Source organism: Arvicanthis niloticus, chromosome 1, assembly GCF_011762505.2.
Source record: "Arvicanthis niloticus isolate mArvNil1 chromosome 1, mArvNil1.pat.X, whole genome shotgun sequence".
Lineage (NCBI taxonomy): Eukaryota > Metazoa > Chordata > Mammalia > Rodentia > Muridae > Arvicanthis > Arvicanthis niloticus.
This window is the reverse complement of record NC_047658.1, coordinates 854,975-878,615: the sequence shown is the minus strand read 5'-3', so window position 1 is coordinate 878,615 and position 23,641 is coordinate 854,975. Positions and strand designations below refer to the sequence as shown.

General features: G+C 38.6%; 3 pseudogenes; 2 read left to right on the top strand and 1 right to left on the bottom strand.

Annotated features, from left to right (window-relative positions):
* The first annotated feature begins 794 nt into the window (after positions 1-794).
* On the top strand, positions 795-1,793 carry LOC117698018 (vomeronasal type-1 receptor 4-like; annotated as a pseudogene).
* A 4,920-nt stretch (positions 1,794-6,713) lies between these two features.
* On the top strand, positions 6,714-7,211 carry LOC117695984 (coiled-coil domain-containing protein 12 pseudogene; annotated as a pseudogene).
* Positions 7,212-21,492: 14,281 nt separating this feature from the next.
* LOC117697226 (GTP-binding protein Rit1 pseudogene) lies at positions 21,493-23,005 on the bottom strand (annotated as a pseudogene).
* Positions 23,006-23,641: the final 636 nt, after the last annotated feature.

The window sequence follows — 23,641 nt, the reverse complement described above, 5'->3', positions numbered from 1 at the left end:
AACAGGAAGACATTTATACTTAGATTAAAGAAAATATATTGACTGATGAATAGAAATTCATTGGGGCTGGAGGAATGTCTCAACAGTTAAAGACCATTAGGTGATCTTCCAGAGATCCAAGGTTTGATTCAGTGGCATGTATATAATGTACACACATGCAGGCAAAACACTAAAACACATAGAATAAATAATTTTTAAATTCCTCATAGCATCCAAATTTGGCTTTCCCACAGGTCAACATATCTTCCTCATGACATAAGAGAATTCAGGATGTTTGGGTGGATTCGAAACTTTATTATGCTCAGAATTGTATTCTATCCTCTAAAATGGTCAAGAATCCCAGGAATGCAGTTGCTAAAGTGTCATCTCTGGACATGATATTGAAAAGAGTTGTACATTTCTCCAGTAGGTAGTGGTGCACATCTTAGATCCCAGCACTTGGGAGGTAGAGGTAGTTGGATCTCTGTGAGTTTGAGGTCAGCCTGTTCTACAGAGCAAATTCCAGACAGGGCTACACAGAGAACCCTTGACTTGAAGAACCAAAAGAAGAAGCAAAGAAGAGGAGGGAGAAGGGGAGGAGCACGAGGAAGAGAAGGAAGAGGAGAAGAAGGAAGAGGGGTAGGTGGAGGAAGAAAAGGAAAAGAAGGAGGAAGAAAGGAAAGAAAAGAGCTGGACATTTCATCAATTCTCTCTGCTTCTGTGCAGTGTATTTTTATACAAACACCATTTCAATTTTTTTAAGTGCAGTCCATTCATTTTGTACACTAGACCCAACAAACCTGATCCACATTAACATCATGATTTCAAGTGACACAATCTTACAGATCTTTCTCATATTCCAGTTATGTCTTGGTGTCATCGGGAACTCAGCAATGTTAATGTTTTATATATATATATATATATATATATATATATATATATATATATATATATATATATACAATTTTGTCTTCAGGCCTCATTATAGAAAGTTGATAGATTCAGTTTTCATGCACCTGACAATAGTTAATATTTTACTGATTGTATTTCTATTGACAAAATATATCATGTTATCCTTTGAGTACCCAGTTTTCTGGATGATATCCATTGTAAGGCAATTTTGTTTTCATGCAGAGTCAGCCGGGGTCTGTCCATCTGCAGCACCTGTGTTCTAAGCACATTCCAAGTTATCACCATCACTCCCAGTAATTCTAAGTGGGCCTGGCTTAAGCCTAGACTCTCTAAATGGATTTTTTTATTCCATACTTTGCTCCTGGCTTATTAACATACTAATCTATGGGTATATGCTTGACTTGGTAATGGCCAAAATCAATAAAACCCATGTTGGCCATGGATATTCAGATGGATATTGTCAAAATAGGCAGTTTGGTGATCACAAATCATGGTTATTTATTAGCATTATTATCCTTCATGATCTCTTCTTTGTGGCTGTCATGATGTGGGCCAGCCTGTACATGGTGGTTTTTCTCTACAGACACCTCAAGAGAACCCAGCATCTCCACAGCCCAAGCCTCTCCTCACAGCCTTCTCCTGAGCACAAAGCCACTCACAGCATCCTGTCTCTGGTGAGCTGCTTTGTGTTGATTTATTGGTTGAACAACCCCATCACCCTTTATAGCTTTTATACAAAAGATAAAATTCCAAGACTGGAGTCAATTAATGCAATTTTAATAACATGCTACCCAACTATCTGCCCTTTTTAACTCATGAAGAATAATAAAGTTATTCTGCAATTCATTTCATTATTTTCTCTACTGAGAATGACCTGTTTTCAAAGTTCACTCCATGGCTGAACTGAAACTTACACTTTCTTGGCATTAAAACAGTGTCTTAATGATTTTCATGTAATAAAGTATTTGAATGTGGACTTTGAATGCCTGAAATGACATTAGTTATAATTCAGACATTCTCTACACTATTAAAAATTTAGGTAGTTAACATTTTTCTTGAATACAAATCCATGTACATAATTTTAATAATTTTAACACTTCTTACCTACTCAAACAGTGACACATTGTTAATAAAGAACATATTTTAAATATTTTGAACAATATTTTATTTCTTGATTTTTCTCTATTAAAATATTTCTAATCAAATTTTGAAATACCGTTTGGAGCTTGGGTTATGCTTTTTATGGTTTTTCTGTTCTAAAGAATATTTTTTGAAATTCAACACATGAATTTCAATTGATTTCTTAACTACCAACTACCACAAATACTGCTCTGGGTAAGACTCTTATGTAGACTAGCTCACAGCTATCCAATGGATGTCCTTTTACCACAGCTGACTTTGAGTCATCAATAATTGTTTTTACTATTTTAGTATGTTTTTAGTTATTTGTTCTATTTTAAAAATTATGACAAAATTAGATCATTTCCCCTCTTTTTCCTCCTTGCAGACTCTGCTGTATATGCTTCTCTTTGCTCTCTTTCAAATACATGGCTTCTTTTTTTCATTAATTTTTGCTATGTATGTGTGTTGGGGCAGGTGTTCCTAAATAAATAAGTACTACCTACTTTTTAAAAATGTGACTTGTCTGTACATATTCAGGCCTGACTCTTTGGTATTGAATAGCCAATTGTAATTGAACCAATTGGTATGCTCTTCTCTGGGGAAGACCATGTCTCCTGCTCTTGACATTCCTTGGTTACCTGTAGTTTTTTGTGTTGGGTTGTGTCCACCCTGCATCAAGGAAACTTCCTTTTGCAATAGATGGAGACCATTACAAAAAATTCACGACTAACCAAAATGCAGAATAGTGAATCCTAGTCCCAACAGATGTACCAGCATCACAACTCCTGAGCCTAAAGCTTAAGGAAGGGGGAACAGAAAGATTTTAAGAGTCAGAAGATCAGAGATTGTGTTGTGCAATTCATCAGCAATGTCAGAAGTTACATCCATAGATTATCACTAACATAGCTGGGTTTGTTTGGTTTGGTTTAGTTTGGTTTGCTTTAGATTGTTTTTTTTTTTTTTTTTAAAGATAGGGTTCCCCTGTGTGGCCCTGGGTGTCCTGCAACTCACTTTTTAGGCCAAGCTTGCCTTGAACTCACAGAGTTCTTGACCATACAGTCCATAGAATCTCTGTTGAATTGAATTTGCATTTTTCCTCTGCATGTCTAATCTGATATCTTATATGTAATCTGAAATATTTTGCTCAATAGGATAATGCCAGATGTATGACCTCTGAGAAAAGCACATCAAATGCATTTCCTTTGATGTCCTCCTTTGGTTTCACTAACCAACAGAGCAATAATCATGAGATAGTTGTGCCAAATGTGCTGGGTGCAAAAGGTGACTTCCTCCCAGTGCCTTACTTTTCTATTGCTGTGAAGAGACACCAAGGGCAAGGCAATGTATCAAAGAAAGCATTTAATTTGGAACTCAGTTGCAGAGGATTAGAAGCCATGACCATCATGGTGTAGAACATGGTGGCAGGCAGGCAGACAGCACTGGAGCAGTAGCTGAGAGTTCACATCTGACTCATGAGCTGGAGGCAGAGAGAGATAGAGCTAACTGGGAAATAATGTGGGCTTCTAAAACCTCAAGGCCTCTAAAAAACACAAATAGCCAAAAAAAAATCCAGATTGAAAAAATATTCATGCTGAATATATGACTTTAACTGACCTCAAATAATTCCATACAACCATAGGGACAAAAGTAACATGGTACTGGCACAAAGGCACACAGGTCAAGAGAATAGATATCCCAAATATAAACCCACAAAGAAACAATCACTTGATTCACAAAGATGCCCAAACTACATGTTGGAGAAAGAACAGCCTCTTTCGCAAATGGTTAGGTGATGACTGAAGATCCATGGGTAGAAAAATAAGGCTGCATTCTTATCTCTCACTCTAAATAAAAATCACCTCCAATTACATTTTAACTCTTGATATAGGACCCCACATTCTGAAATCACTAGCAGAAAAACAAAACAAATCACTTCAAATGTAGGAACAGGGAAGCCTTTCTGAATAGAACTCCAGTTCCCCAAGGAACAGTGTCAGCAATTAACAAACAAGATCCAACATAATTAAAAAACTTCTTTGCAGCAAAGGAAAATAAGTCAAGTGAAGAGGTAGCCCACAGAACAGGACAAAATCTTTGCTAGCTATACAACTAATGGAGGATATATAAAGATTACAGAAAGTAAAAAGAAATCTAAGAATTACACAAGAATTCAAACAAGCCAACTGAAAACTAGGCTACTGTAACGAATAGATAGATGTCAAAATATAAAATTTAAAAGGTCAATGAACATATGTAACAATGATAACTGGAAAAGATGAGGTCATTAATTTGAAAAGTAGCTTGGGAATGGTCATAGGAGGTGTTGGGCAGGGAGCTGTAGGGGTAGAAATTATGTAAATTCAGTACTTGTCTTAGTTAGGGTTTATTGCTATAAAGAGACACCATGACCAAGACAAATTTTATAAAGAAACATTTAAATTGGGGATTGCTTTCAGTTTCAGAGGTTTAGTCACTTATTATCATAGTGGTAAGCATTGGCACATTCAAGAAGATAAGGTGCTGAAGAAGGAGCTGAGAGTTCTACATCTTGACCTGAAGACAGCCAAGGATGAGACTCATTCTACACTAGGCAGAGCCAGAGCATAGAGACCTCAAAGCCCACCCCCACAGTGACACACTTTTTCCAATCAGACCATACCTCCTAGTAGTGCCACTTCACATGGGCTGAGCATATTCAAACTACCACAGTACTAATGTATAAAATTCTGAGCATAGAGGTGTTGAGAATCTAAGAGCAGTTGGGGATCGGAGGCATGGGAGACATGATCAAAATATTATATGAAAAAAATAAACTAAAAAGTCTGTATATTCTGTACTTTATTACAAGTATGTGCATATTTAGATACACTAGCCATCAAAGAAATACAAATCAGGCTGGAAAGGTGGCTCAGTGGTTAAGAACACTGGCTTTCTTTCTAGAGGACAGGGGTTCAATTCCCAGCACCCACATGGCAACTCACAAATGTTTGTAACTCCAGCTCCAGGGGATCTGACAATATCACATAGACACACAAGCAGGAAAGATACCAATGCACATAAAATAAAAATATATCTTATAAAAAATAAATGCCAACCTAGGCTATCTCAGTGAGAATGACATCCCTTTCCCCTTGCTTTATTCCTTCTAGACCTTCCCAGCTGCTCTTCTTGAAACCCCTCCCTTGACACCTGCTCTCAAGCTGATAGTCTCTTTTCTCTGATTATTATTATTATATACAGATATCTGTAGGTATCCAAATACATATTTTGTTGTATACCATCAGAACATGTATAGGTGTGTATGTATATATAACGTGCTAAGAGCCCATTCCTACACAGAAAACTATGGGATATTAATGACTGCTTTGAGAAGGATAACTAGCCTTTCCCACATATGAACCCTCCTTCCCCCCATTATGGGTTGTCCAATGTAGAATGGTCAGCTGTATATATGCATATACATACAAACAATAAACAATTCTTTAAATAAATACACATAAATATGTAAATAAACAAGAAATAAATAAAAGACCTACTTTGTGACCCAGCTGTACCACTCTGTCACTTACTCAAAGGGCTCTATGGAAACATAGATAGAAAGTGTTCTCTACACAAGCACGAGTATCTGAGTGTGCTCCCCAGCACCGAGGTAAAGACCAAGTCACAGGGGCATGTGTTTGTAGCTACAGTTATAGGAATGTGAAGACAGTAGGATTTCTGGTCCTCCCAAGACAGTCAGCATAGAGTAATTGATGATACTCAGAACCCATGGGAGATCTTGTCTCAGGAGAGAACAAGGAAAAAAGCTCATAAGAGACGTAAGACTGGGCAGTAAGGAAGAGCTCTGTGAGGCAAACTACTAGATATAACAAGGATGTTGAAAGCAGGAACTCATAGTACCTATAGTGACTTTCACAAGACCAAGACACTTTAAAATCCCAGAATGGCATCCAGCAGCTGATGGGAACAATGCAGAAACCAACAGCCAAACATTAGATGGAGTTTAGAAGTCTTGTGGAAGACTGGGGGAGGAATTGAGGGTGTCAAAAAGGTCAAGAACACAACAAGACCAACAGAGTCAACCAACTGGAGCCCCTGTGGCCTCACAGAGACTGAATCACCAACCAAAGTGCATGCAAGGGCTGGACCTAGACCTGTTACACATGTGTAGCAAATGTGTAGCTTGGTCTTTATGTGAGTCCCCTAAAAATTAGAGCAGGGCTCACTCTGACTCAGTTACTTGCCTTTCCATACCCTTCCCTTAACTGAACAGGCTGGTCCAGCCTCAGTAGGAGAGAATGTGCAACTTGATTGGCCAGGGTGGGTTGGTACCCATGGGTATTTCTTTTTCTCTGAGTAGAAGATGAGAAGTAACGTGGGGAGGGGTTTATGAAGGTTGTACTGAGGAAGGGGCTAAGACTGAAATATAAGTCAATTAAAAAAATAAGAAAAATTCCAGCATGGAGGTCATTCATGTCCCCATCTCTTAATAATACGCTATTGATATTTGATAGCTTCTGATGGAAAGAGAGAGACATTATTTTTTAATGGTGTGGTCCATAGTAAGTTGACCATTCTCCAGTGGATGACCCTACACCCAGGAGTTTACAGATAGCACAAACTGGATTCATTGAATTTTTTAAAGCAAACATGAACTTAAGAAGGGAGGAATTTGGAAAAAGAGGGGGACCTCCGAAAAGATGGCAGCTGATCCTGCTGGTGTGGGCAGCCTTGAAGAAGAGGCGCTGAGGCGCAAAGAATGGCTGAAGGCCCTTCAGGAGAAAACTGGGCGCAAGGACAGGGAAGATGGGGAGCCACAGACCAAGCAGCTCAGAGAAGAGGAAAAGGAAGAGGAGCACAGGGAACTCAGGTTTCGGAACTATGTCCCAGAGGATGAAGGCCTAAAGAGGTTCCAGATCCCCCAGGCCAAACCAGTTGCAGTACAGGAGAAGGTGAAGGAGCTGCTGGAGGCTCCCAAGCCAGAGCCTGTCATTGAGAAAGTGGACCTGGTCAACCTAGCACCTCGGAAACCTGATTAGGATCTCAAGAGAGATGTGGCCAAGAAGCTGGAGAAGCTGGAGAAGCAGACCAATAGAGCCATCATAGAGTTCATCTGTGGACAGCTGAAAGGCCAGGAGGACAACCTGGCCTCTGCAGTGGCTGCCACCACTGGACAAGAGGCCTGTGACTCCGACTGAGATGTTTTCTTTGTTTCATCTCATCAGCACACACACACATCCTGTGGGAAGATAGTCTCAGATACGGATGGGGTTAGGCTGGCCAGCACTTCTGGGTCTTGAGAACTGAGCCAGCCCACTGAATCTCAGCATCTGTTGGTTGTGGCCAGTGTATCTCCCAAAAGTTTCCATCACCCTGAGTGGATCAGAGCTGAGATCTGCACACATGCATGTAAACAGAGCTTTTCAACTTCTGTAAATAAACCTACATTTAGTAGAAAAAGAAGGGAGGAATTAGGAGAGGACTGAGAAATGATCAAAGCATATTGTATGACTTTTTTTTAAAAAAAAAAGAACTAATGAAAAAATCTGAGAGGATAGGGAGAGATAGGTCTGTGGTTAACAGCACTTATTGCTCTTGCAGCGGACCCAGTTTCAGTTCACAGTATCCCCATGGTGGCACTAGACTGTCTGTACCCCCAGGTTCCAGGAGATCTGAACCTCTCTTCTGACCTCCACCAGCACAAGCCACAAGTGTGATACACATACATTCATTCAGGAAACACATTCAATACAGAAAATTTTTTAAAAAAGTAAGCAAAGAGTTTTGAGGGCTCAGTACTTGGCTCAGTCGTTAAGAGCACTTGCTGCTCCTTCCAAATTTCCAAGTTCAGTTCCCAGAACCCACATGGTTTTTGATTCCTTGTTTGTTTTGGAGAGAGGCATGCTGGAGGTAAAGAACATGAAGCTAAGTGGGTAGAGATGTGGCAAGATTCTTGGAGAAGTTGGTAGAAAAAAGCAACCAAAAATATTGTATGAAAAAAGTCTACACAGAGAATTCTTGTCTCAATAAACCAAAGTAATGATGATGAGCCCTTCCACTGGGTCCTTTTTGCTGGGGCAGACTCCTAGCTGGTCTGCTCCCCTGAAGTCACCATATCCTGAGCCATCCAAGATCCTCTAAAATCAGAGCAGCCAGGCAACTGACACCACAGCCCGAGGTTTCCCATTAGATTCACTGTACACAGGGAAACTGAGCAACTGATCACCAGCTTGTCTGCTCCCCTAAGGATACCACAGCTTCAAGGAGTCCCAGGAGTTCCTCTGTACACAGGGCAACTGGGCAACAGGCATCACAGTCTGAAGACCTGCCGAATACTCTGTGACATGCAGGGCAACTGACCCTACAGACTGAAAGCCTTCCTGGAGTTCTGATGCACACAGGGAAACAGAAACCACAGCACATAAGGGCCCCTGGAGAACATCTTCACACAGGACAACAGCTTGACTGCTCCTCTGAAGAAGCTACAGTTTGAAGGCTTCACACATGATCTACTGCAGCCCAGGCAACAGGTCATCAACTTCTCTGTCCCTCTGAAGAGCCCCAGTTGGAACATCCCACAGGTGGTCTGCTATAGCCAGGGCCACAAGAATACCAGGAGACCTGAAGCAACCCAGGGACAAAAAAAGGTAGACCAACAAATACCAGGAATATACAGATGGCAAGAGGTAAATGCAAGACAAACAGCAACAGAAGCCAATATACGTGGCCATCATCAGAACTCAGTTCTTCCACCACAGCAAGCCCTGAATACACTAATATACCGGAAAATCAGGAAGCTAAAATAAAATCTTATCTTATGAATATAATAGAGTCCTTTAGGAAAGTTATAAATAATTCACTGAAAGAAATACAGAAAAACCCAGGTAAACTGGTAGAAGCGCTTAAAATGGAAACAAATGAATCCCTTAAATAAATAAAAAAAAATGCAGGTAAACAGGTGAAGGAATTGAGTAAAGTGATCCAAAACCTAAAAGGGGAAGTAGAAATGAATCCCTTAAATAAATAAAAAAAATGCAGGTAAACAGGTGAAGGAATTGAGTAAAGTGATCCAAAACCTAAAAGGGGAAGTAGAAACAATAAACAAAACACAAAGGTAAACCTAGAAATGTAAAACCTAGGATAGAGGCCAGGAATTACAGATCTAAGTATCACCAACAAAATACAAGAGATAGAAGAGAAAATTTCAAGTGTAGAAGATACTGCAGAAGAGATTGACACAACTGTCAAAGAAAAACTCCTAACCCAAAGCACCCAGGAAATTCAGGACACAATGAAAAGACAAAAATCTAAGAATAATTGGAATAGAGGAAAATGGAGATTCTCAGCTTAAAAGAACTGAAAATGTCTTCAACAAAATCACAGAGGAAAACTTCCCCAGCCTAAAGAAAGAGATGGCCATAAAGGTACAAGAAGCCTATAAAATACCAAATAAATGGGACCAGAAATGAAAATTCTTTTGTCACATCATAATCAAAACACTAAACACAGAGAACAAATAAAAAATATTAAAAGCTTCAAGGGAAAAGGACCAAGTAACATACAAAGATAGACCTATCAGAATTACACCAGACTTCTCAACAGAGATTATGAAAGTCAGAAGAGCTTAGTCAGACAGAATTCAGGCTCTAAGAGAACAAAAATGCAACCTGCAACCTAGACTACTATACCAAGCAAAGCTCTTAATCAACATAGATGGAGAGAACAAAATATTATAGGACAAAACCAAATTCAAACAGTATCTATCTACCAATTCAGCCCTACAGAGGATTCAACACAAGGGAGGAACCTACACCAAAGAAAAGACAAGATATTAAGCATCTCACAACAAAACCAAAAAGAGAGAACCAAAAGCACCCAAAGCCACCTACAAAAACAAACATATCAGGAACAAACAGTCATCTGTCTTTAATATCTCTCAATATTAATGAACTCAACTCACCTATATAAAGACATAAACTAACAGACTGGCTATGCAAACAAGATCCAGCATCTTGCTGCAAACAAGAAACACACCTCAATAACAATGACAAACAGTATCTCAGAGTAAAATAATGGAAAAAGGTCTTCCAAGCAATGGCCCCAGAAAACAAGCTGGAGTTGCCATCCTAATATACAATAAAATAGACTTTCAATCAAAAGTTATCAAGTGTGATGAGGAAGGACACTTCATATTTATCAAAGGGAAAATCCGCCAAGAGAAAGTATCAATTCTGTACATCTATGCCCCCAATGCAAAGGCACCTACATTTATTAAAGTAACTTAACTAAAGCTCAAAACACACATTAAACCCCACACAATAATAATGAGAGACTTCAACATCCCATTCTCACTAATGGACAGGTCATTGAAACAGAGGTCAAAAAGAGACACAATGAAACTAATACAGGTTATGAACCAAATGGATTTAACATATATCCACAGGACATTTCACCCTAAAAGAAAAGAATAATCCTTCTTCTCAGCACATCATGGTACCTTCTCCAAACTCAACCATATAATTGGTCACAGAACAACCCACAACCTATACAAGAATACTGAAATAATCCCATGCATCTATCAGATCAGCATGGCCTAAGGCTGGTCTTCAATAATAGTAAAACCAACAGAAATGCCACATACACATGGAAACTGAACAACTCTCTACTCAATGATTACTAAGTCAGGGAAGAAACAAAGAAAGAAACTAAACACTTTTTAGAATTTAATGAAAATCTTGAAACATCATATCCAAACTTATGGAACACAATGAAGGCAGTGCTAAAAGAAAAAATTCATAGCACTAAGTGCCCTGATAAAGAAACTATAGAGAGTTTACACAAATTACTTTTTAAAAACTTTTTTATTTCTATTTATTTATTTTTTATTGGATATTTTATTTACACTTCAGATCCACCACTTTTCCCCATTTCCTCGCCACTTAGAAAACCCCTATCCCATGCCCCCTTTTCCTTTTTGCATTTATACACTTTTTAAAAAAATGTTAATCAAAGGTTTTATACTTTTGGTAATGCTCACTCAAAGGTGTAACCCACTACCCAACCTATATATATCAACTATCTTTGACTGGTGGAGACATGTGAACATCTGCCTTCTTGTCTACCCCCTCTTTCTCTCTCTTTCTCTCTCTCATCACCTAGTTTCTCCTCTCCTTCTCCTTCTCTCCTTACTCCATCTCTTCCTCTTGGTACTCCTCCCACCTTAGCTCCTCCTACACATCACCTGTCCTGTTAAAATAAAACTTTTCTCTCAAAATACAATTAGAGCATAATTATGCCAATTTGTACCAGTGAGGTATAAGATAGTCCTAATACCCGGTCCATCATTTTGTTGACTAACCAGAACCTCTGTCATCTATCCTAACTAAAACACTTAGTTTTGAACCTGGCTTTTTCCTTGGCTCTAGAATGAATGTCAGCTGAAAACCATCCACTCAGATCTTTTCTCTCAAAGTAAATAGCCAGGATTGGCTATGAGGCTATAAGTTTTCAACCCCGTCAGAAATCCAGAATGGCTCACTTAACTGAAATTATGGGTAGCACAAAGCATAGCTTCTAAAACTTAGCCAATTTATAGAGACCGCTGAACACATGAACAGTCCCTATACTACAAAATGTTGGAGCATCAGATCTTCAGTCTTCTGGCCCAGGATCATCTGACAGACCTTAGTGATGCAGAATTATTAAGGGCTGATTACTCTGTCTAGGCAGATATAATCAGTCGACTATTCTGCAAGTGTGTCCTTTTCTGGACAATAATTTGTCTGTAGATGGAAAGAGACAATTCTTGTCTAGTGGCTGTCTCACCACAACTGGAGTAACTCCAAAGATGCTCAATTTCTTCTTAGAATCCAAGACAGGAAGCTGTCAGGAGCAGACAGGTCTCTAGTCAAAATGAACATTAATACAGAAATGTTTGTAATGTCAGTTCTGTGGACTTCTGACGTTTTGAAAACCAACTATCCATGTAAGGTAACCTGGACTGTTGTCTGTTAACTCCACTCAGCTATTTCTAAAGAAAACATAGAAAACACCCTAACAATAAACTCCAAGCCATGAATTTGCTATAGCCCCTTAACTCACAGGCTAACCATCTCAAATCAGTTAAAAAAGTTAAAGAAGGACTAGGTCTAAGCCTTGTATTCCTAAATGTGTTATACAGTTGCAATGCCTATGAGAGCATCAATATTCATCTCACTTTTATATCAATAATAAGCTTGTACCAATAAAAATCTTACATTTGAAATCAAAGTAAATTTGTGCCATTTAAGAAATTATAACTTCATCTTGATAATAATTATACAGAATTCTACCAATTGGTTATGGCTATGCAATAAATCCTAGCTAATCCTCCCTATTCCCACAAAACCACTACTTTTCCCTAAAAAGACAGCCTAATATTAACCACCTTTGTCCCCAAGCTCAAGGAATAGGGGCACTGAGTCTTCATTAAGTTCTTCAAGCTGATTACAGGCATTTAGATATTAGAAGAGGAGTGGGGGGAAAGAGTGAATTGATAAGCCTCTGATGCTGTGTCTTTACTGCATCCAGATGGAATTCCAGGACCTCAGAGATTTGAGCAGGTCTGCTCAGTATGCTTGATGAGTAGATACACCAAGGCTGTGTATTCTGCAATATACAATTCTCAAAACAAATTTTAGTATCAAGATAATTTTTTAGAGGGCTGACATTTTATTAAAGATGCTGGTTCTAACAGCTTTTCTTTTTCCCCCCTCTTTTATTGGATATAATATTTACATTTCAAATTTTATCCCCTTACCGCATTTCCCCCACCACCCAGGAACCCCTTGTCCCATCCCCTCTCCTCCTACTTCTATGAGGGTGTTACAGAAACAACTTAATAGCACACCTGAGATCTCTAGAACAAAAAGAAGCAACTCATCCAAGAGGAGTAGAAGGCAGGAAATAGTCAAACTCAGGGCCAAAACCAACCAACTAGAAACAAAGAGAACAATACAAATAATCAACACAACCAAAAGCTGGTTCTTTGAGAGAATCAACAAGATAGATAAATCCCTAGCCAAACTAACTAAAGGGCCAGCAGGCAATATCCAAATTAACAAAATCAGAAATTAAAAAGGAGACATAATAATAGAAACAAAGGAAATTCAAAAAATCATCAGATTCTAATATAAAAGCCTATACACAACAAAACTAGAAAACCAAGATGAAAAGGGTGGTTTTCTAGACAGATACCACAGAACAAAATTAAATCAAGGGCAGGAAGACTACCTAAACAGGCCCATATCTCACAAGGAAATAAAAGGAGTCATTAAAAACCTCCCAACCAAAAATAAAAATCCCAGGGCCAGATGCACTTAGTGTAGAATTTTATTTGACCATCAATGAATAGCTGATTCTAATATTCCTCAAAATATTTTATTTAATAAAAACAGAAGGACACTACCTAACTCATTCTATGAAGCCACAATTACTCTGATACCTAAAGCACACAAGGACCCAACCAAAAAAAATTCTTCAGACCAATCTCACTTATGAATATCAATGCAAAAGTTCTCAATAAAATTCTTGCAAACTGAATCCAAGAACACATCAAAATCATGATTCACCATGATCAAGTAGGCTTCATTCCCAGGAAAGTAAGGTTGGTTCAATATGTGAAAATCCATTAACATAATCCACTATATAAAAATACTCAAAGGAAAAATCGTGCAATTATCTCATTCGATGCAGAAAAAGCATTTGACAAAATGCAACACCCCTTCATGTTAAAAGTATTAGATAGATCAGGATTCAAGGCTCATACCTAAACATAATAAAAGGAAACTGCAGCAAACAAATATCAAATTAAATGGAGAGATACTTGAGGCAATCCTACTAAAATCTGGGACAAGACAAGGATGTCCACTCTTCCCATATCTATTCAATATATTACTTAAAGTCCTAGCTAGAACAATAAGACAAGAAAAGAGATCAAGGGGATACAAATTGGCAAAGAAGAAATAAAGGTATCACTATTTGCAGATGATATGATAGTATACAAAAGCAATTCCAAAAATTCTACCAGAGAACTTCTCTAGCTCATAAACAACTTTAGCAAAGTGGCCAGATATAAAATTAACTCAAATAAATCATTAACTTTCCTTTATATACAGGCTAAGTAAGAAATTAGGGAAACAACTCCCTTCACGATAGCCACAAATAACATAAAATATTTTGGGGTAACTCTAACCAAACAAGTGAAAGACCTGTATGACAATAACTTCAAGGCTCTCAAGAAAGAAATGAAAGACAACCTCAGAACATGGAGAGATCTTCCATGCTCATGAATTGTCAGAAGTAACATAATAAAATTGGACAGCCTACCAAAGGCAATCTACAGATTCAAAAGGAATCCCTATCAAAATCCCAAGACAATTCTTCAAATACATGGAAAGAGCAATTCTAAAATTTACCTGAAAAGGCAAAAAAAAAAAAACAAAAAAAAAAAAACAAAAAAAAAACCCAGAATAGCAAAAACAATTCTTAACAAAAGAATTGTTGGGGGAATCACCATCCCTGACCTCAAGCTTTACTACAGAGCAATAATGATAGAAACTGCATGGTATTGGTACAGAGACAGATACACTGGTCAATGTAACAGAAGTGAAGACCCAGAAATAAAACCACACACTTAAGGACACTTGAGCTTTGACAAAGAAGTGAAAAATATACAATGGGAAAAAGAAAGCATCTTCAATAAGTGGTGCTGATCTAATTGGCTGTTGGTATGTAGAAAAATGAAAATAGACCCATATTTGTCATCTTGCACAAAGCTCAAGTCCAAGTGGATTAAAGACCTCAACATAAAACCAGATAAACTGAATCTAATAGCAGAGAAAGAGGGGAAGAGCCTTGAATTCATTGGCGCAGGGGGAAATTTCCCAAACAGAATTCCAAATGCTCATGCTCTTAGATTAAGAAATGATAAATGAGACCTAATGAAACTGAAAAGCTTCTGTAAGGCAAAGGACATAGTCAATAAGACAAATCGGCAACCTACAGATTGTGAAAAAGTCTTCACAAACCCCACATCCAATAGTGGGCTAATATCCAAAATATATAAAGGACTCAACAAGATAACCACCAAAAAACCAAACAACCCAATCAAAAGTGGGGCATGGAACTCAACTGAGAATTCACAACAGAGGAATCTCAAATGGCTGAGATGCACATAAAGAAATGTTCAAAGTTCTTAGTGATCAGAGAAATGCAAATCAAAACAACCCTGAGATTCCACCTTACACCAATCAGACTGGCTAAAACCTCAGGTGACATCACATGTTGGCAAAGACATGGTGAAAGAAGAACCCTCCTCCTTTGCTAGTGGGATTGCAAACTGGTACAACAACTCGGGAAATCAATCTGGAGGTTCCTTAGAAAACTGGAAATAGATCTACCTGAAGACCCAGCTGTACCACTCTTAGGCATATACCCAAAAGACGCCCTACCACACCACAGGGGCACATGCTCAACTAGGTTCATAGAGGTCTTATCTGTGATAGCCAGAAGCTGGAAACAACCCAGATGTCCCACAACAGAAGAATGGATACAGAAAATGTACTTTATTTACACAATGGAATTCTACTCAGCTATTAAGAATGAGGACAACCTGAATTTTGCTGGCAAATGGATGGAACTAGAAAATATCATAGTGACGTAACTCATACCCCAAATGACATGCATGATATGTATTTACTAATAAGTGGATATTAGCCAAAAGGAAAGGAAGAAGGAAAGAAAGGAAGGAAGGAAGAAAGGAAGGAAGAAACAAACAAAGAAACAAACAAAGGAGAGTGAAAGAAAGAAAACTACAGAATACCCAAGATACAATCTACAGAACTATAAAAGGTCAACAAGCTGAAGAGTCCATATGAGGACTCCTAGTCCCACTTGGGAGGGAGAAGAAAGCAATCATTTAATCTAGCCTAAGATTTAGATTCCTGCTTGACATTACTTCTTTGTTCTAGCCTAATGTCAGATACCTGCCTGAAGCAAACTTTCTTATCCTTGGCCAATGTCATATTCCTGCCAATCAGCCCTTTTACCTGTCCTTGGCCCTTGTCAGATTCTTGACAAGCAGCCCCCAAAGCAGATACTCCAGATAAAATTGCCCATGTCCTGAGGTCAGTGTTTCTATTTTAGTCAAGCTTCTTGAATGGCATATATAGCTTGATCATGCTAGCTCTTTTTTTTTTGTCTTGGGAACATTTTATTCCTTCCCAAAGTGTTAAAGCTTGTCTTTAACAACATCAACATGTTGACAGCCAAAGTACATGGCTTGAAATTGAAAATGGACCCCCCAGACAGAGTTATTAAATTAAAAGGCTGGAAAGCCAAGGACAGGTAAGATTCTGCACAGAGCCTTACCAACTTAAGAGAAAAGTGCATTACTTTCGATAAGGCATAGGCCATGGTGGGTAAAGAAGGCATTCGCTCCAGAATGACCTAAGAAAAGCTCCATCTCATTTATAAAATAAAAAATGGGGAGAGATGAAGAGCTTTTAGGGGCTGCTTGGCAAGAATCTAAATATTAGGCTAAAACAAAGAAGTAGGCTTAAGACAAGAAAATGACTTTGGGCTAGGACAGGAGAGTAGATTCATATATTTCAGTCATCCTAATAAGCTCTTAGAAACAGAGATCATCCTTCCTTTTAAAATAAAAATTTTTCTCAAAATACAATTAGAGCATACTTATTCCTAATTGTACCAGTGAGGTACAAGATAGTCCTAATACCCAGTCCATCATTTTGTTGACTAACCAGAACCTCAGGAGGAGCTAAGGGGGAAGGAGTACTGAGAGGAAGAGATGGAGTAAGGAGAGGAGAAGATGAAGGAGAGAAGAAGCTAGGTGATGAGAGAGAAAAAGAGGGGGGGGACATGGAGGCAGGTGTTCACGGGTCTCCACCAGTCAAAGATAGTTCATATACCTAGGTTGGGTATTGGGTTACACTTCTGATCAAACATTACCAAACTTATAAAGCCTTTGATTAACATTTTAAAAAAAATTGTATAAAAGCAAAAAGGAAAAGAGGGCATGGGATAGGGGTTTTCTAGGGAAGGGAAATGGGGAAAGGGAATGGAATCTGAAATGTAAATAAAATGTAAATAAAAAACAATTAAAATTAAACATCTCAAAAAAAGAAACAGAGATCATGGAAGTGTTCAAGGAACTTTGTTTATTGTCTTGCTTGTTCCTTGAATATTTGCATCTATTTTATTGCTAGTTCTTCAACCTAAAACTGGCCTTAATACTTTCAGGTAATAAAAATGGTATAAAAGCGAAAAAGAGAATAGGGATGCGATAGGGGTTTCTGGGGTAGGGAAATCGAGAAAGGAGATGAAATCTGAAATGGAAATAAATAAAATATCCAATAAAAAATAATAAACAGACAAGGTTCACTGCTTAGGGTGTATATCCTAAAAGGGAACCCAGGACTATTCATCTGCTAAATAGACAAATAGACATAGAATTTAATTCAATCCTAGTGACTTATACTCATGGATTAATTTATGTTTCACCTCTTATCAAACAAGTTTATTTTTGCAGTAGGTGATGAATACAGAGGCCTACAACTTGTCAAGGTGAAAAGATTAAGAGGCTACACAATGTTTAGCCCTGTATTGGATATCTATATCAGAATCCTATTCTCAGAGCTCTGGAGTCAATAAGAAAAAAAGGAGAAAGGTTATAAAAGCCAGGTAATGAATGACTACAAAGAAACAGTAATTTTTTATATTGACTCCAACATCCTCCCTTTGATGTATCAAAGCAGAAATTAACACTATACACACATAAAGAAAGGAACCAAACCTGACCTTCAACCCCAGATGTCTGGTGCAAAACTCCATGGAAAGAGAATAGCTCTTCTACAGATTCACTTGTCAAGTTGACAACATGTGTTCTACAATCCTTATGGAGAATGCACAACCAGTTTGTGTTGTACATGCTGGTCAGATGTACTGACAAGGCAGAGGCAGAAGTAACATGAGTTCAAGGCAAGCCTAGACTTGCACTTGTAACTGTAGATATGAGTCAGTTGATAAAGTGCTTGCCTTGCATGTATGCAGTCCTCGGTTCAATCCCCAACACCACATAAACCAGATTCAGTGGCACATGCCTATTGTCCCAACACTTGGGAAATGTAAGGAAAAGGTTCAAATATAAGCAGAAATGGAATCCACTACATAGCAAGTTCAAGGCTGGGCTGAGATAAAAAGAGACACTGTCTCAAACAAATGCAACACAGATATGATTTCATAAGAACATACCAGTGGAGATAATTGCACCATCCATACAGTCTGTTTAATTTACTATTCATGTGCTTATGAGCTTTGGCCTTGATCTAATTCAGACATCTCTAATGCTTCGAGAGCTCTGGAGCCACTGGGCCAGATCATGAGTCCTGAAAACAGAACATCATAGGATGACAGTGCTGGTTTTTTTTAAGATTTATTTATTTTATGTGCATGAGTCCTCTGTCTACATGTACACCTGCATTCCAGAAGAGAGCATCATGTGGTTCCTGAGAACTGAACTCAATCCTCTGAAAAAGCAACAAGAGCTCTTAATCATTGAGCCATCTCTATAGCCAATGTTGTTTTATTTTAATTGCATTCATTTACTGTGTGTGTCTGTATGTGTCTGTCTGCTTGTGTGTGAGAGGGCATTTCTCTCTCTCTCTCTCTCTCTCTCTCTCTCTCTCTCTCTCTCTCTGTGATTTTGTGTGTCTACATGTGTTTGGGTCTGTGTATATAACTGTGTCATGTATATCTGGATGTGTGTGAGTTTGTCTGTGTGTCTGTATATCTGTGTGTGCCTGTGTCTATACATCAATGTGTTTTTGTGTATATGTCTCTGTGTGTGTATCTAACACAGTGTGTGTGCATGAGTGTTTATGTGTCTGTGTATCTGTATCAATGCTTGTGTGTGTGTATGTGTGTGTGTCTGTGTATGTATCTTCATGGGTGTGAGTGTGTATGTGTGTCTATTTATCTGTGCCCGTTTGTTACTTAATGATTTATTTGTTTTTATTTTCTATACATTGGTGTTTTGACTACATGTATGTCTGTGAAGGTGTCAGATCGCCTGGACCAGGAGTTGCAGTTTTGAGCTGCCCTGTGGTTGCTTGGGATTGAACCCAGGTCCTCTGGAAGAGCAGTCAGGTCCTCTGGAAGGCTGAGCCATTTCTCCAGGCCTTGTGCTCTCTCTCTCTCTCTCTCTCTCTCTCTCTCTCTCTCTCTCTCTCTCTCTCTGTCAGTGTGCATATCTGCACACTGTGTATGTATGTGTATCTGTGTCAGTGAGTGTATCTGCATATATGTGTCTGTGATAATTAGCATGAATGTCATGGTGAGAAAGTCAGAGAACAACTTCCAGGAGTCAGTTTTTACTTCTTTCACCTTGTGGGTCTCATGAATATAGAATTCAGACTACATGAATTGGTAGCAAGCATTTAACACACTGAAACATGTAATTCTATTTTTAAGTAAAAACACTCAATGACACAGTCTTACCCTCTCCTTCTCTATCTCTATCTCCCTCTCCATCTCCCTCTTTTTCTCCCTCTCCCTCTCACTCTCCATCTCCCTGTGCCCTCCTATATTTCTCTCTCTCATTGCTTGCTTGGTCTCCATCTCACTAGCAAGTCCATTCCTTCACTAGTATTAGAGCTTACTTCTTCCAGATTCCAGCATATACTGAGGATCATCTGAGACAATCAGCATCATGGACTGAACAAATACTGGATCCTTGGACCTTATCTTCATACACCATTGATAGATCAGCTGGGCCAGACTGTAAGCCATTCTAATATGTTAACACTACTTTTATATTTATTTTATATTTATATTTATTTTCTATTGTATTACTAGAACCTCTACCTAGAATTGACCTTAATACATGTATGTAATCAAAATGTTATAAGAGCATAAATGAAGAGTGGGTATAGGATAGGGGGTTCTAGGAAGGGAAAATGGGGAAAGAGGAAGATATCTGTATTGTAAATAAATAAAATATATAATAAAAATAAATAAATAAAAAATAAAAAAGAAAGAAAACAATGAAGAAAATCCAACATATGGTTTAAACATCTGGTATAGTGCTGCACAAACAGCCTTCATATATGAGTGTGTCAGCGAAGAACTTCTTCCCAGGTGGCATGCAATAATTTTCTAATATATCAAAGTTAAAACATATCATCCTATCAATTATAAACAGCTAATTCTAGACACTAGTTTCTGAAGATTGTAATTACTAATCTGCCTTCAATACAAACAGTCTCAGTGTCTTTCAATTAGACTCTAAGACTTCTCTTAAAAACTCCAGGGAACACTAGCTTTTCTTGCCTTCAGGTTAGACAATTCTGATGACCTGAAGCTTGTAAGTTAGCTACAGGAACACAGAGGATACCCTCAGGCTCTCACACACTACACTCCTGAAGATACCAAGCACCATGAATATCATTCTCAATGCAAATTAAGAGACTAGTTTATTCAGAATCCAATGTATGACAGGGATAGAATTAAAAACATTCAGTGCAGTTTTCCTCATACAGAACAAATTCCCTTTCTTACAGGTCTTTCTGGCAGTGCTTTTCTATTGCCTTGATAATCTTCAATCACTGTAGCTGCCAATTCCTTGCTTGGCACTGCTGACAATCTCACAGACTGTGAGAATTGAGCAGTGAAGGCATTCAACCTGACAGTACTTAACCAGGTGAGATATTGTTAAGCTATTGCTGCTGTACTTTCTCCCTACTTTTTTGTTTTCCAAAATTGCTATGGCTTCTGCTTTGCATAGACTTTAACTTGGGTCTTTCACTTTTTTGATGGCTTGAGTATTAAAACACAATTTGCACAGTAGCAAAAGTTACCAGGATTTTCAAAAGACAGCTACCCAAAATTTAAAAGGTTCCAGATCTGCCATTCCTCTCACAATGGGGAACAAGAAGCTGAGTGGAGTGGTAGCTTCCAAGTGGTTCTATTGCCTGAGTAATCCTGACTCTCCTGAGTGTGCCCTGCCAAGAAACAGACAGCAAGAGAATCCTAACCCCACAATAGGTAGTTCACCACTAAATCTCTTAAAGCTGTTTTTTTTTTTTTTTTTTTTTGCAGGACTAGCCTCAGTCACATACAGAAGCAAAGTGGTATGCTCTCTAAGGCTGCTCTGACAACTCTGAGGAAATCTTTTGACTATGAAGCCAATTTACACCTGTGAGTACTAAAATTTCAAGACTGCTCCATTGGGCAGAGACACCACAGACCTTCAAACCCTGAGTCTAAGGTCAAAGGAACACAACAATTTTATCCAGACTCTTTATGAATCTTCTTCTTGGAGAGTAACATTAGTCTAATGAAAGGCCTAAAAACCATCAGGCCTTACCTGACTCTTCAAAGGGGATAGAAAACTGGACAAGGCTTGTGGAAATGGTCCTAAGAAAAAAATGTTTTTATTTATTTGTGATTTGTTTTTCTGAGACAGGCTTTCATTCTGTAACCCAAGGTAAACTCGAACTCATGGTAGTTCTCCTGATTCAGACTTAGAAATACTGGGACTTATAGCAGTGAGCCACCATGACTAACCCAATAATGGATTTAAATAAGATTCAAGTGATCTAGCAATGGTTTTAGATCCAGAAACAGGTCGCAAATTGTCAATCTTCATAAGTAAGGGAAGGCAAACACTAAAGAAAGAATCAAGTACGTTCAGATACAAGTATGCTTCTGTCTTTTTTAGACATGAGTGCCTTTGGGTCAAATGTGCAGTTCTCAGGCTCACTGTAGGAACACTGTTCTGAACCTGTGTGTTACTGGCCAGGTCTTCTTGTGTAAGCACATGGCAGAATCTCCCTAAACCTCCTCAATCCACCACAGTCCACACAGGAGTCTGCCCTGCAGATGGCTGCTCCTCTTTAGCATCAGTTTCCCTACTCAGTCTCTGCTCTGTCTCCAGGATGCACAGTGTAGCTACAGAAGGCAGAGGTCCTTCTGTGAGACAGTACCAGGAAGCTCAGGATGAAGGGTAATAGGGGAAATAAAACACAACTTTCTTTTGCACACAGTACACATACTCTCCAGGTATATACAATTTACATCAGCAACAGCCAAAACAATGACTGACAAAATTCTAATGTGACAATTAAGGAGTAGACACTGCCCTGATGAGTTCATGAGTCAGAGTCAACCAGCACAGAGCTTTAGACAGCAAGTCAATGACAATTCCCAGTATATGAGTCCCCTCACCAGTGACATTAAGAATAACCACACAGCAGGAGACAGCAAACAACATGCTCACTATTAGAGATTACTGACTGCTTGAAGGAACACTGTAGTTCACAGCAGACACCTCACTCTTCCCTCAGGTTACTGAGTCTTTCTTCCTCCTGAACAGTGATGTCAGCCTCTTCCATACACTGCGTTTTGGTTTAGACTTTTTCTTCATGGCCAGTATTAACTCCTTTCCTTTCTTACATATCTTTCATACAGGAACATGGAAAATGTCATCAATGTATCAGTAATATGCAACAGAGGTCTCAAAAAAAGCACAACTGAATTCTCAAGGCAGGGACAATCCCTCTTCCTTGGAGACCTGTCCCAGCTGTTTCAGGTCGGACTTGTTTCCCACAATAACCACCAGTATATCATCAGTGTGTCAGACTCAGTGAATCAGTTGTTTAAACTCCCAAACTTCATGGAAACTTCAATGACTAGTGATGGAGTAACAGATGATAAGTCATTCTCCTTCCCTCTTATACTGATCCCACATAGCTGTAAACTCTGCCCCGCTGTGTCCACTATGTCCAAATTGGCAGGCTCATCCATCATCAATGTAGATCTGAGTCTTATAAGAAATTTCAATGTTGGGTTCATGATATTCTGGGAATTGTTGTCTGATAAACTGTATTGTCATGACACTCTTCCCAACTCCACCCAGCATCACTAGTTTGTATTCCTGTGATAGTGCTACAGGACTGTTACAGCTGCTAACAACTGAGTGAGCTCCAGATTCCACTGTCCTCTTGAGCACTCCTCAATCCCTGGGAAATGAATCCTCTGAAATTAATCCCAAGTCTCTTTACTTTCCAGGGTCCTGCCTGGGTCCTAGAAAATGGTGCCTGTGGACAGGGCTAATAAACTTTTTAACAGAGAGATGTGTGTACTTTAAGTTTTGTTCCTCTAGAGAACCCTAAAAAATACAACAGGTTAAGGTGCTTCTGGCCAAGCCTGGTGACCTAAGCTTGATTTCTGGAATTTATATGGTAGGAGGAGAGACACAGCTCCCACAAATTGTAACTGAACTCAACATGTATACTATGGATATTGCATGTATGTATGTATGTATGTATGTATGTATGTATATATTAATGTGCTATGTATGTATGTATGTATGTATGTATTAATGTGCTATGTATGTATGTATGTATGTATGTATTAATGTGCTATGTATGTATGTATGTATGTATGCAGCACACATATACATGTACACACAATAAATAGTAATGGAGGAAGAAACAAGATACATGATAGATAGGAGATAAATAGACAGACAGACAGTCAGTCAGTCAGACAGATAGTGGGGAACACATCT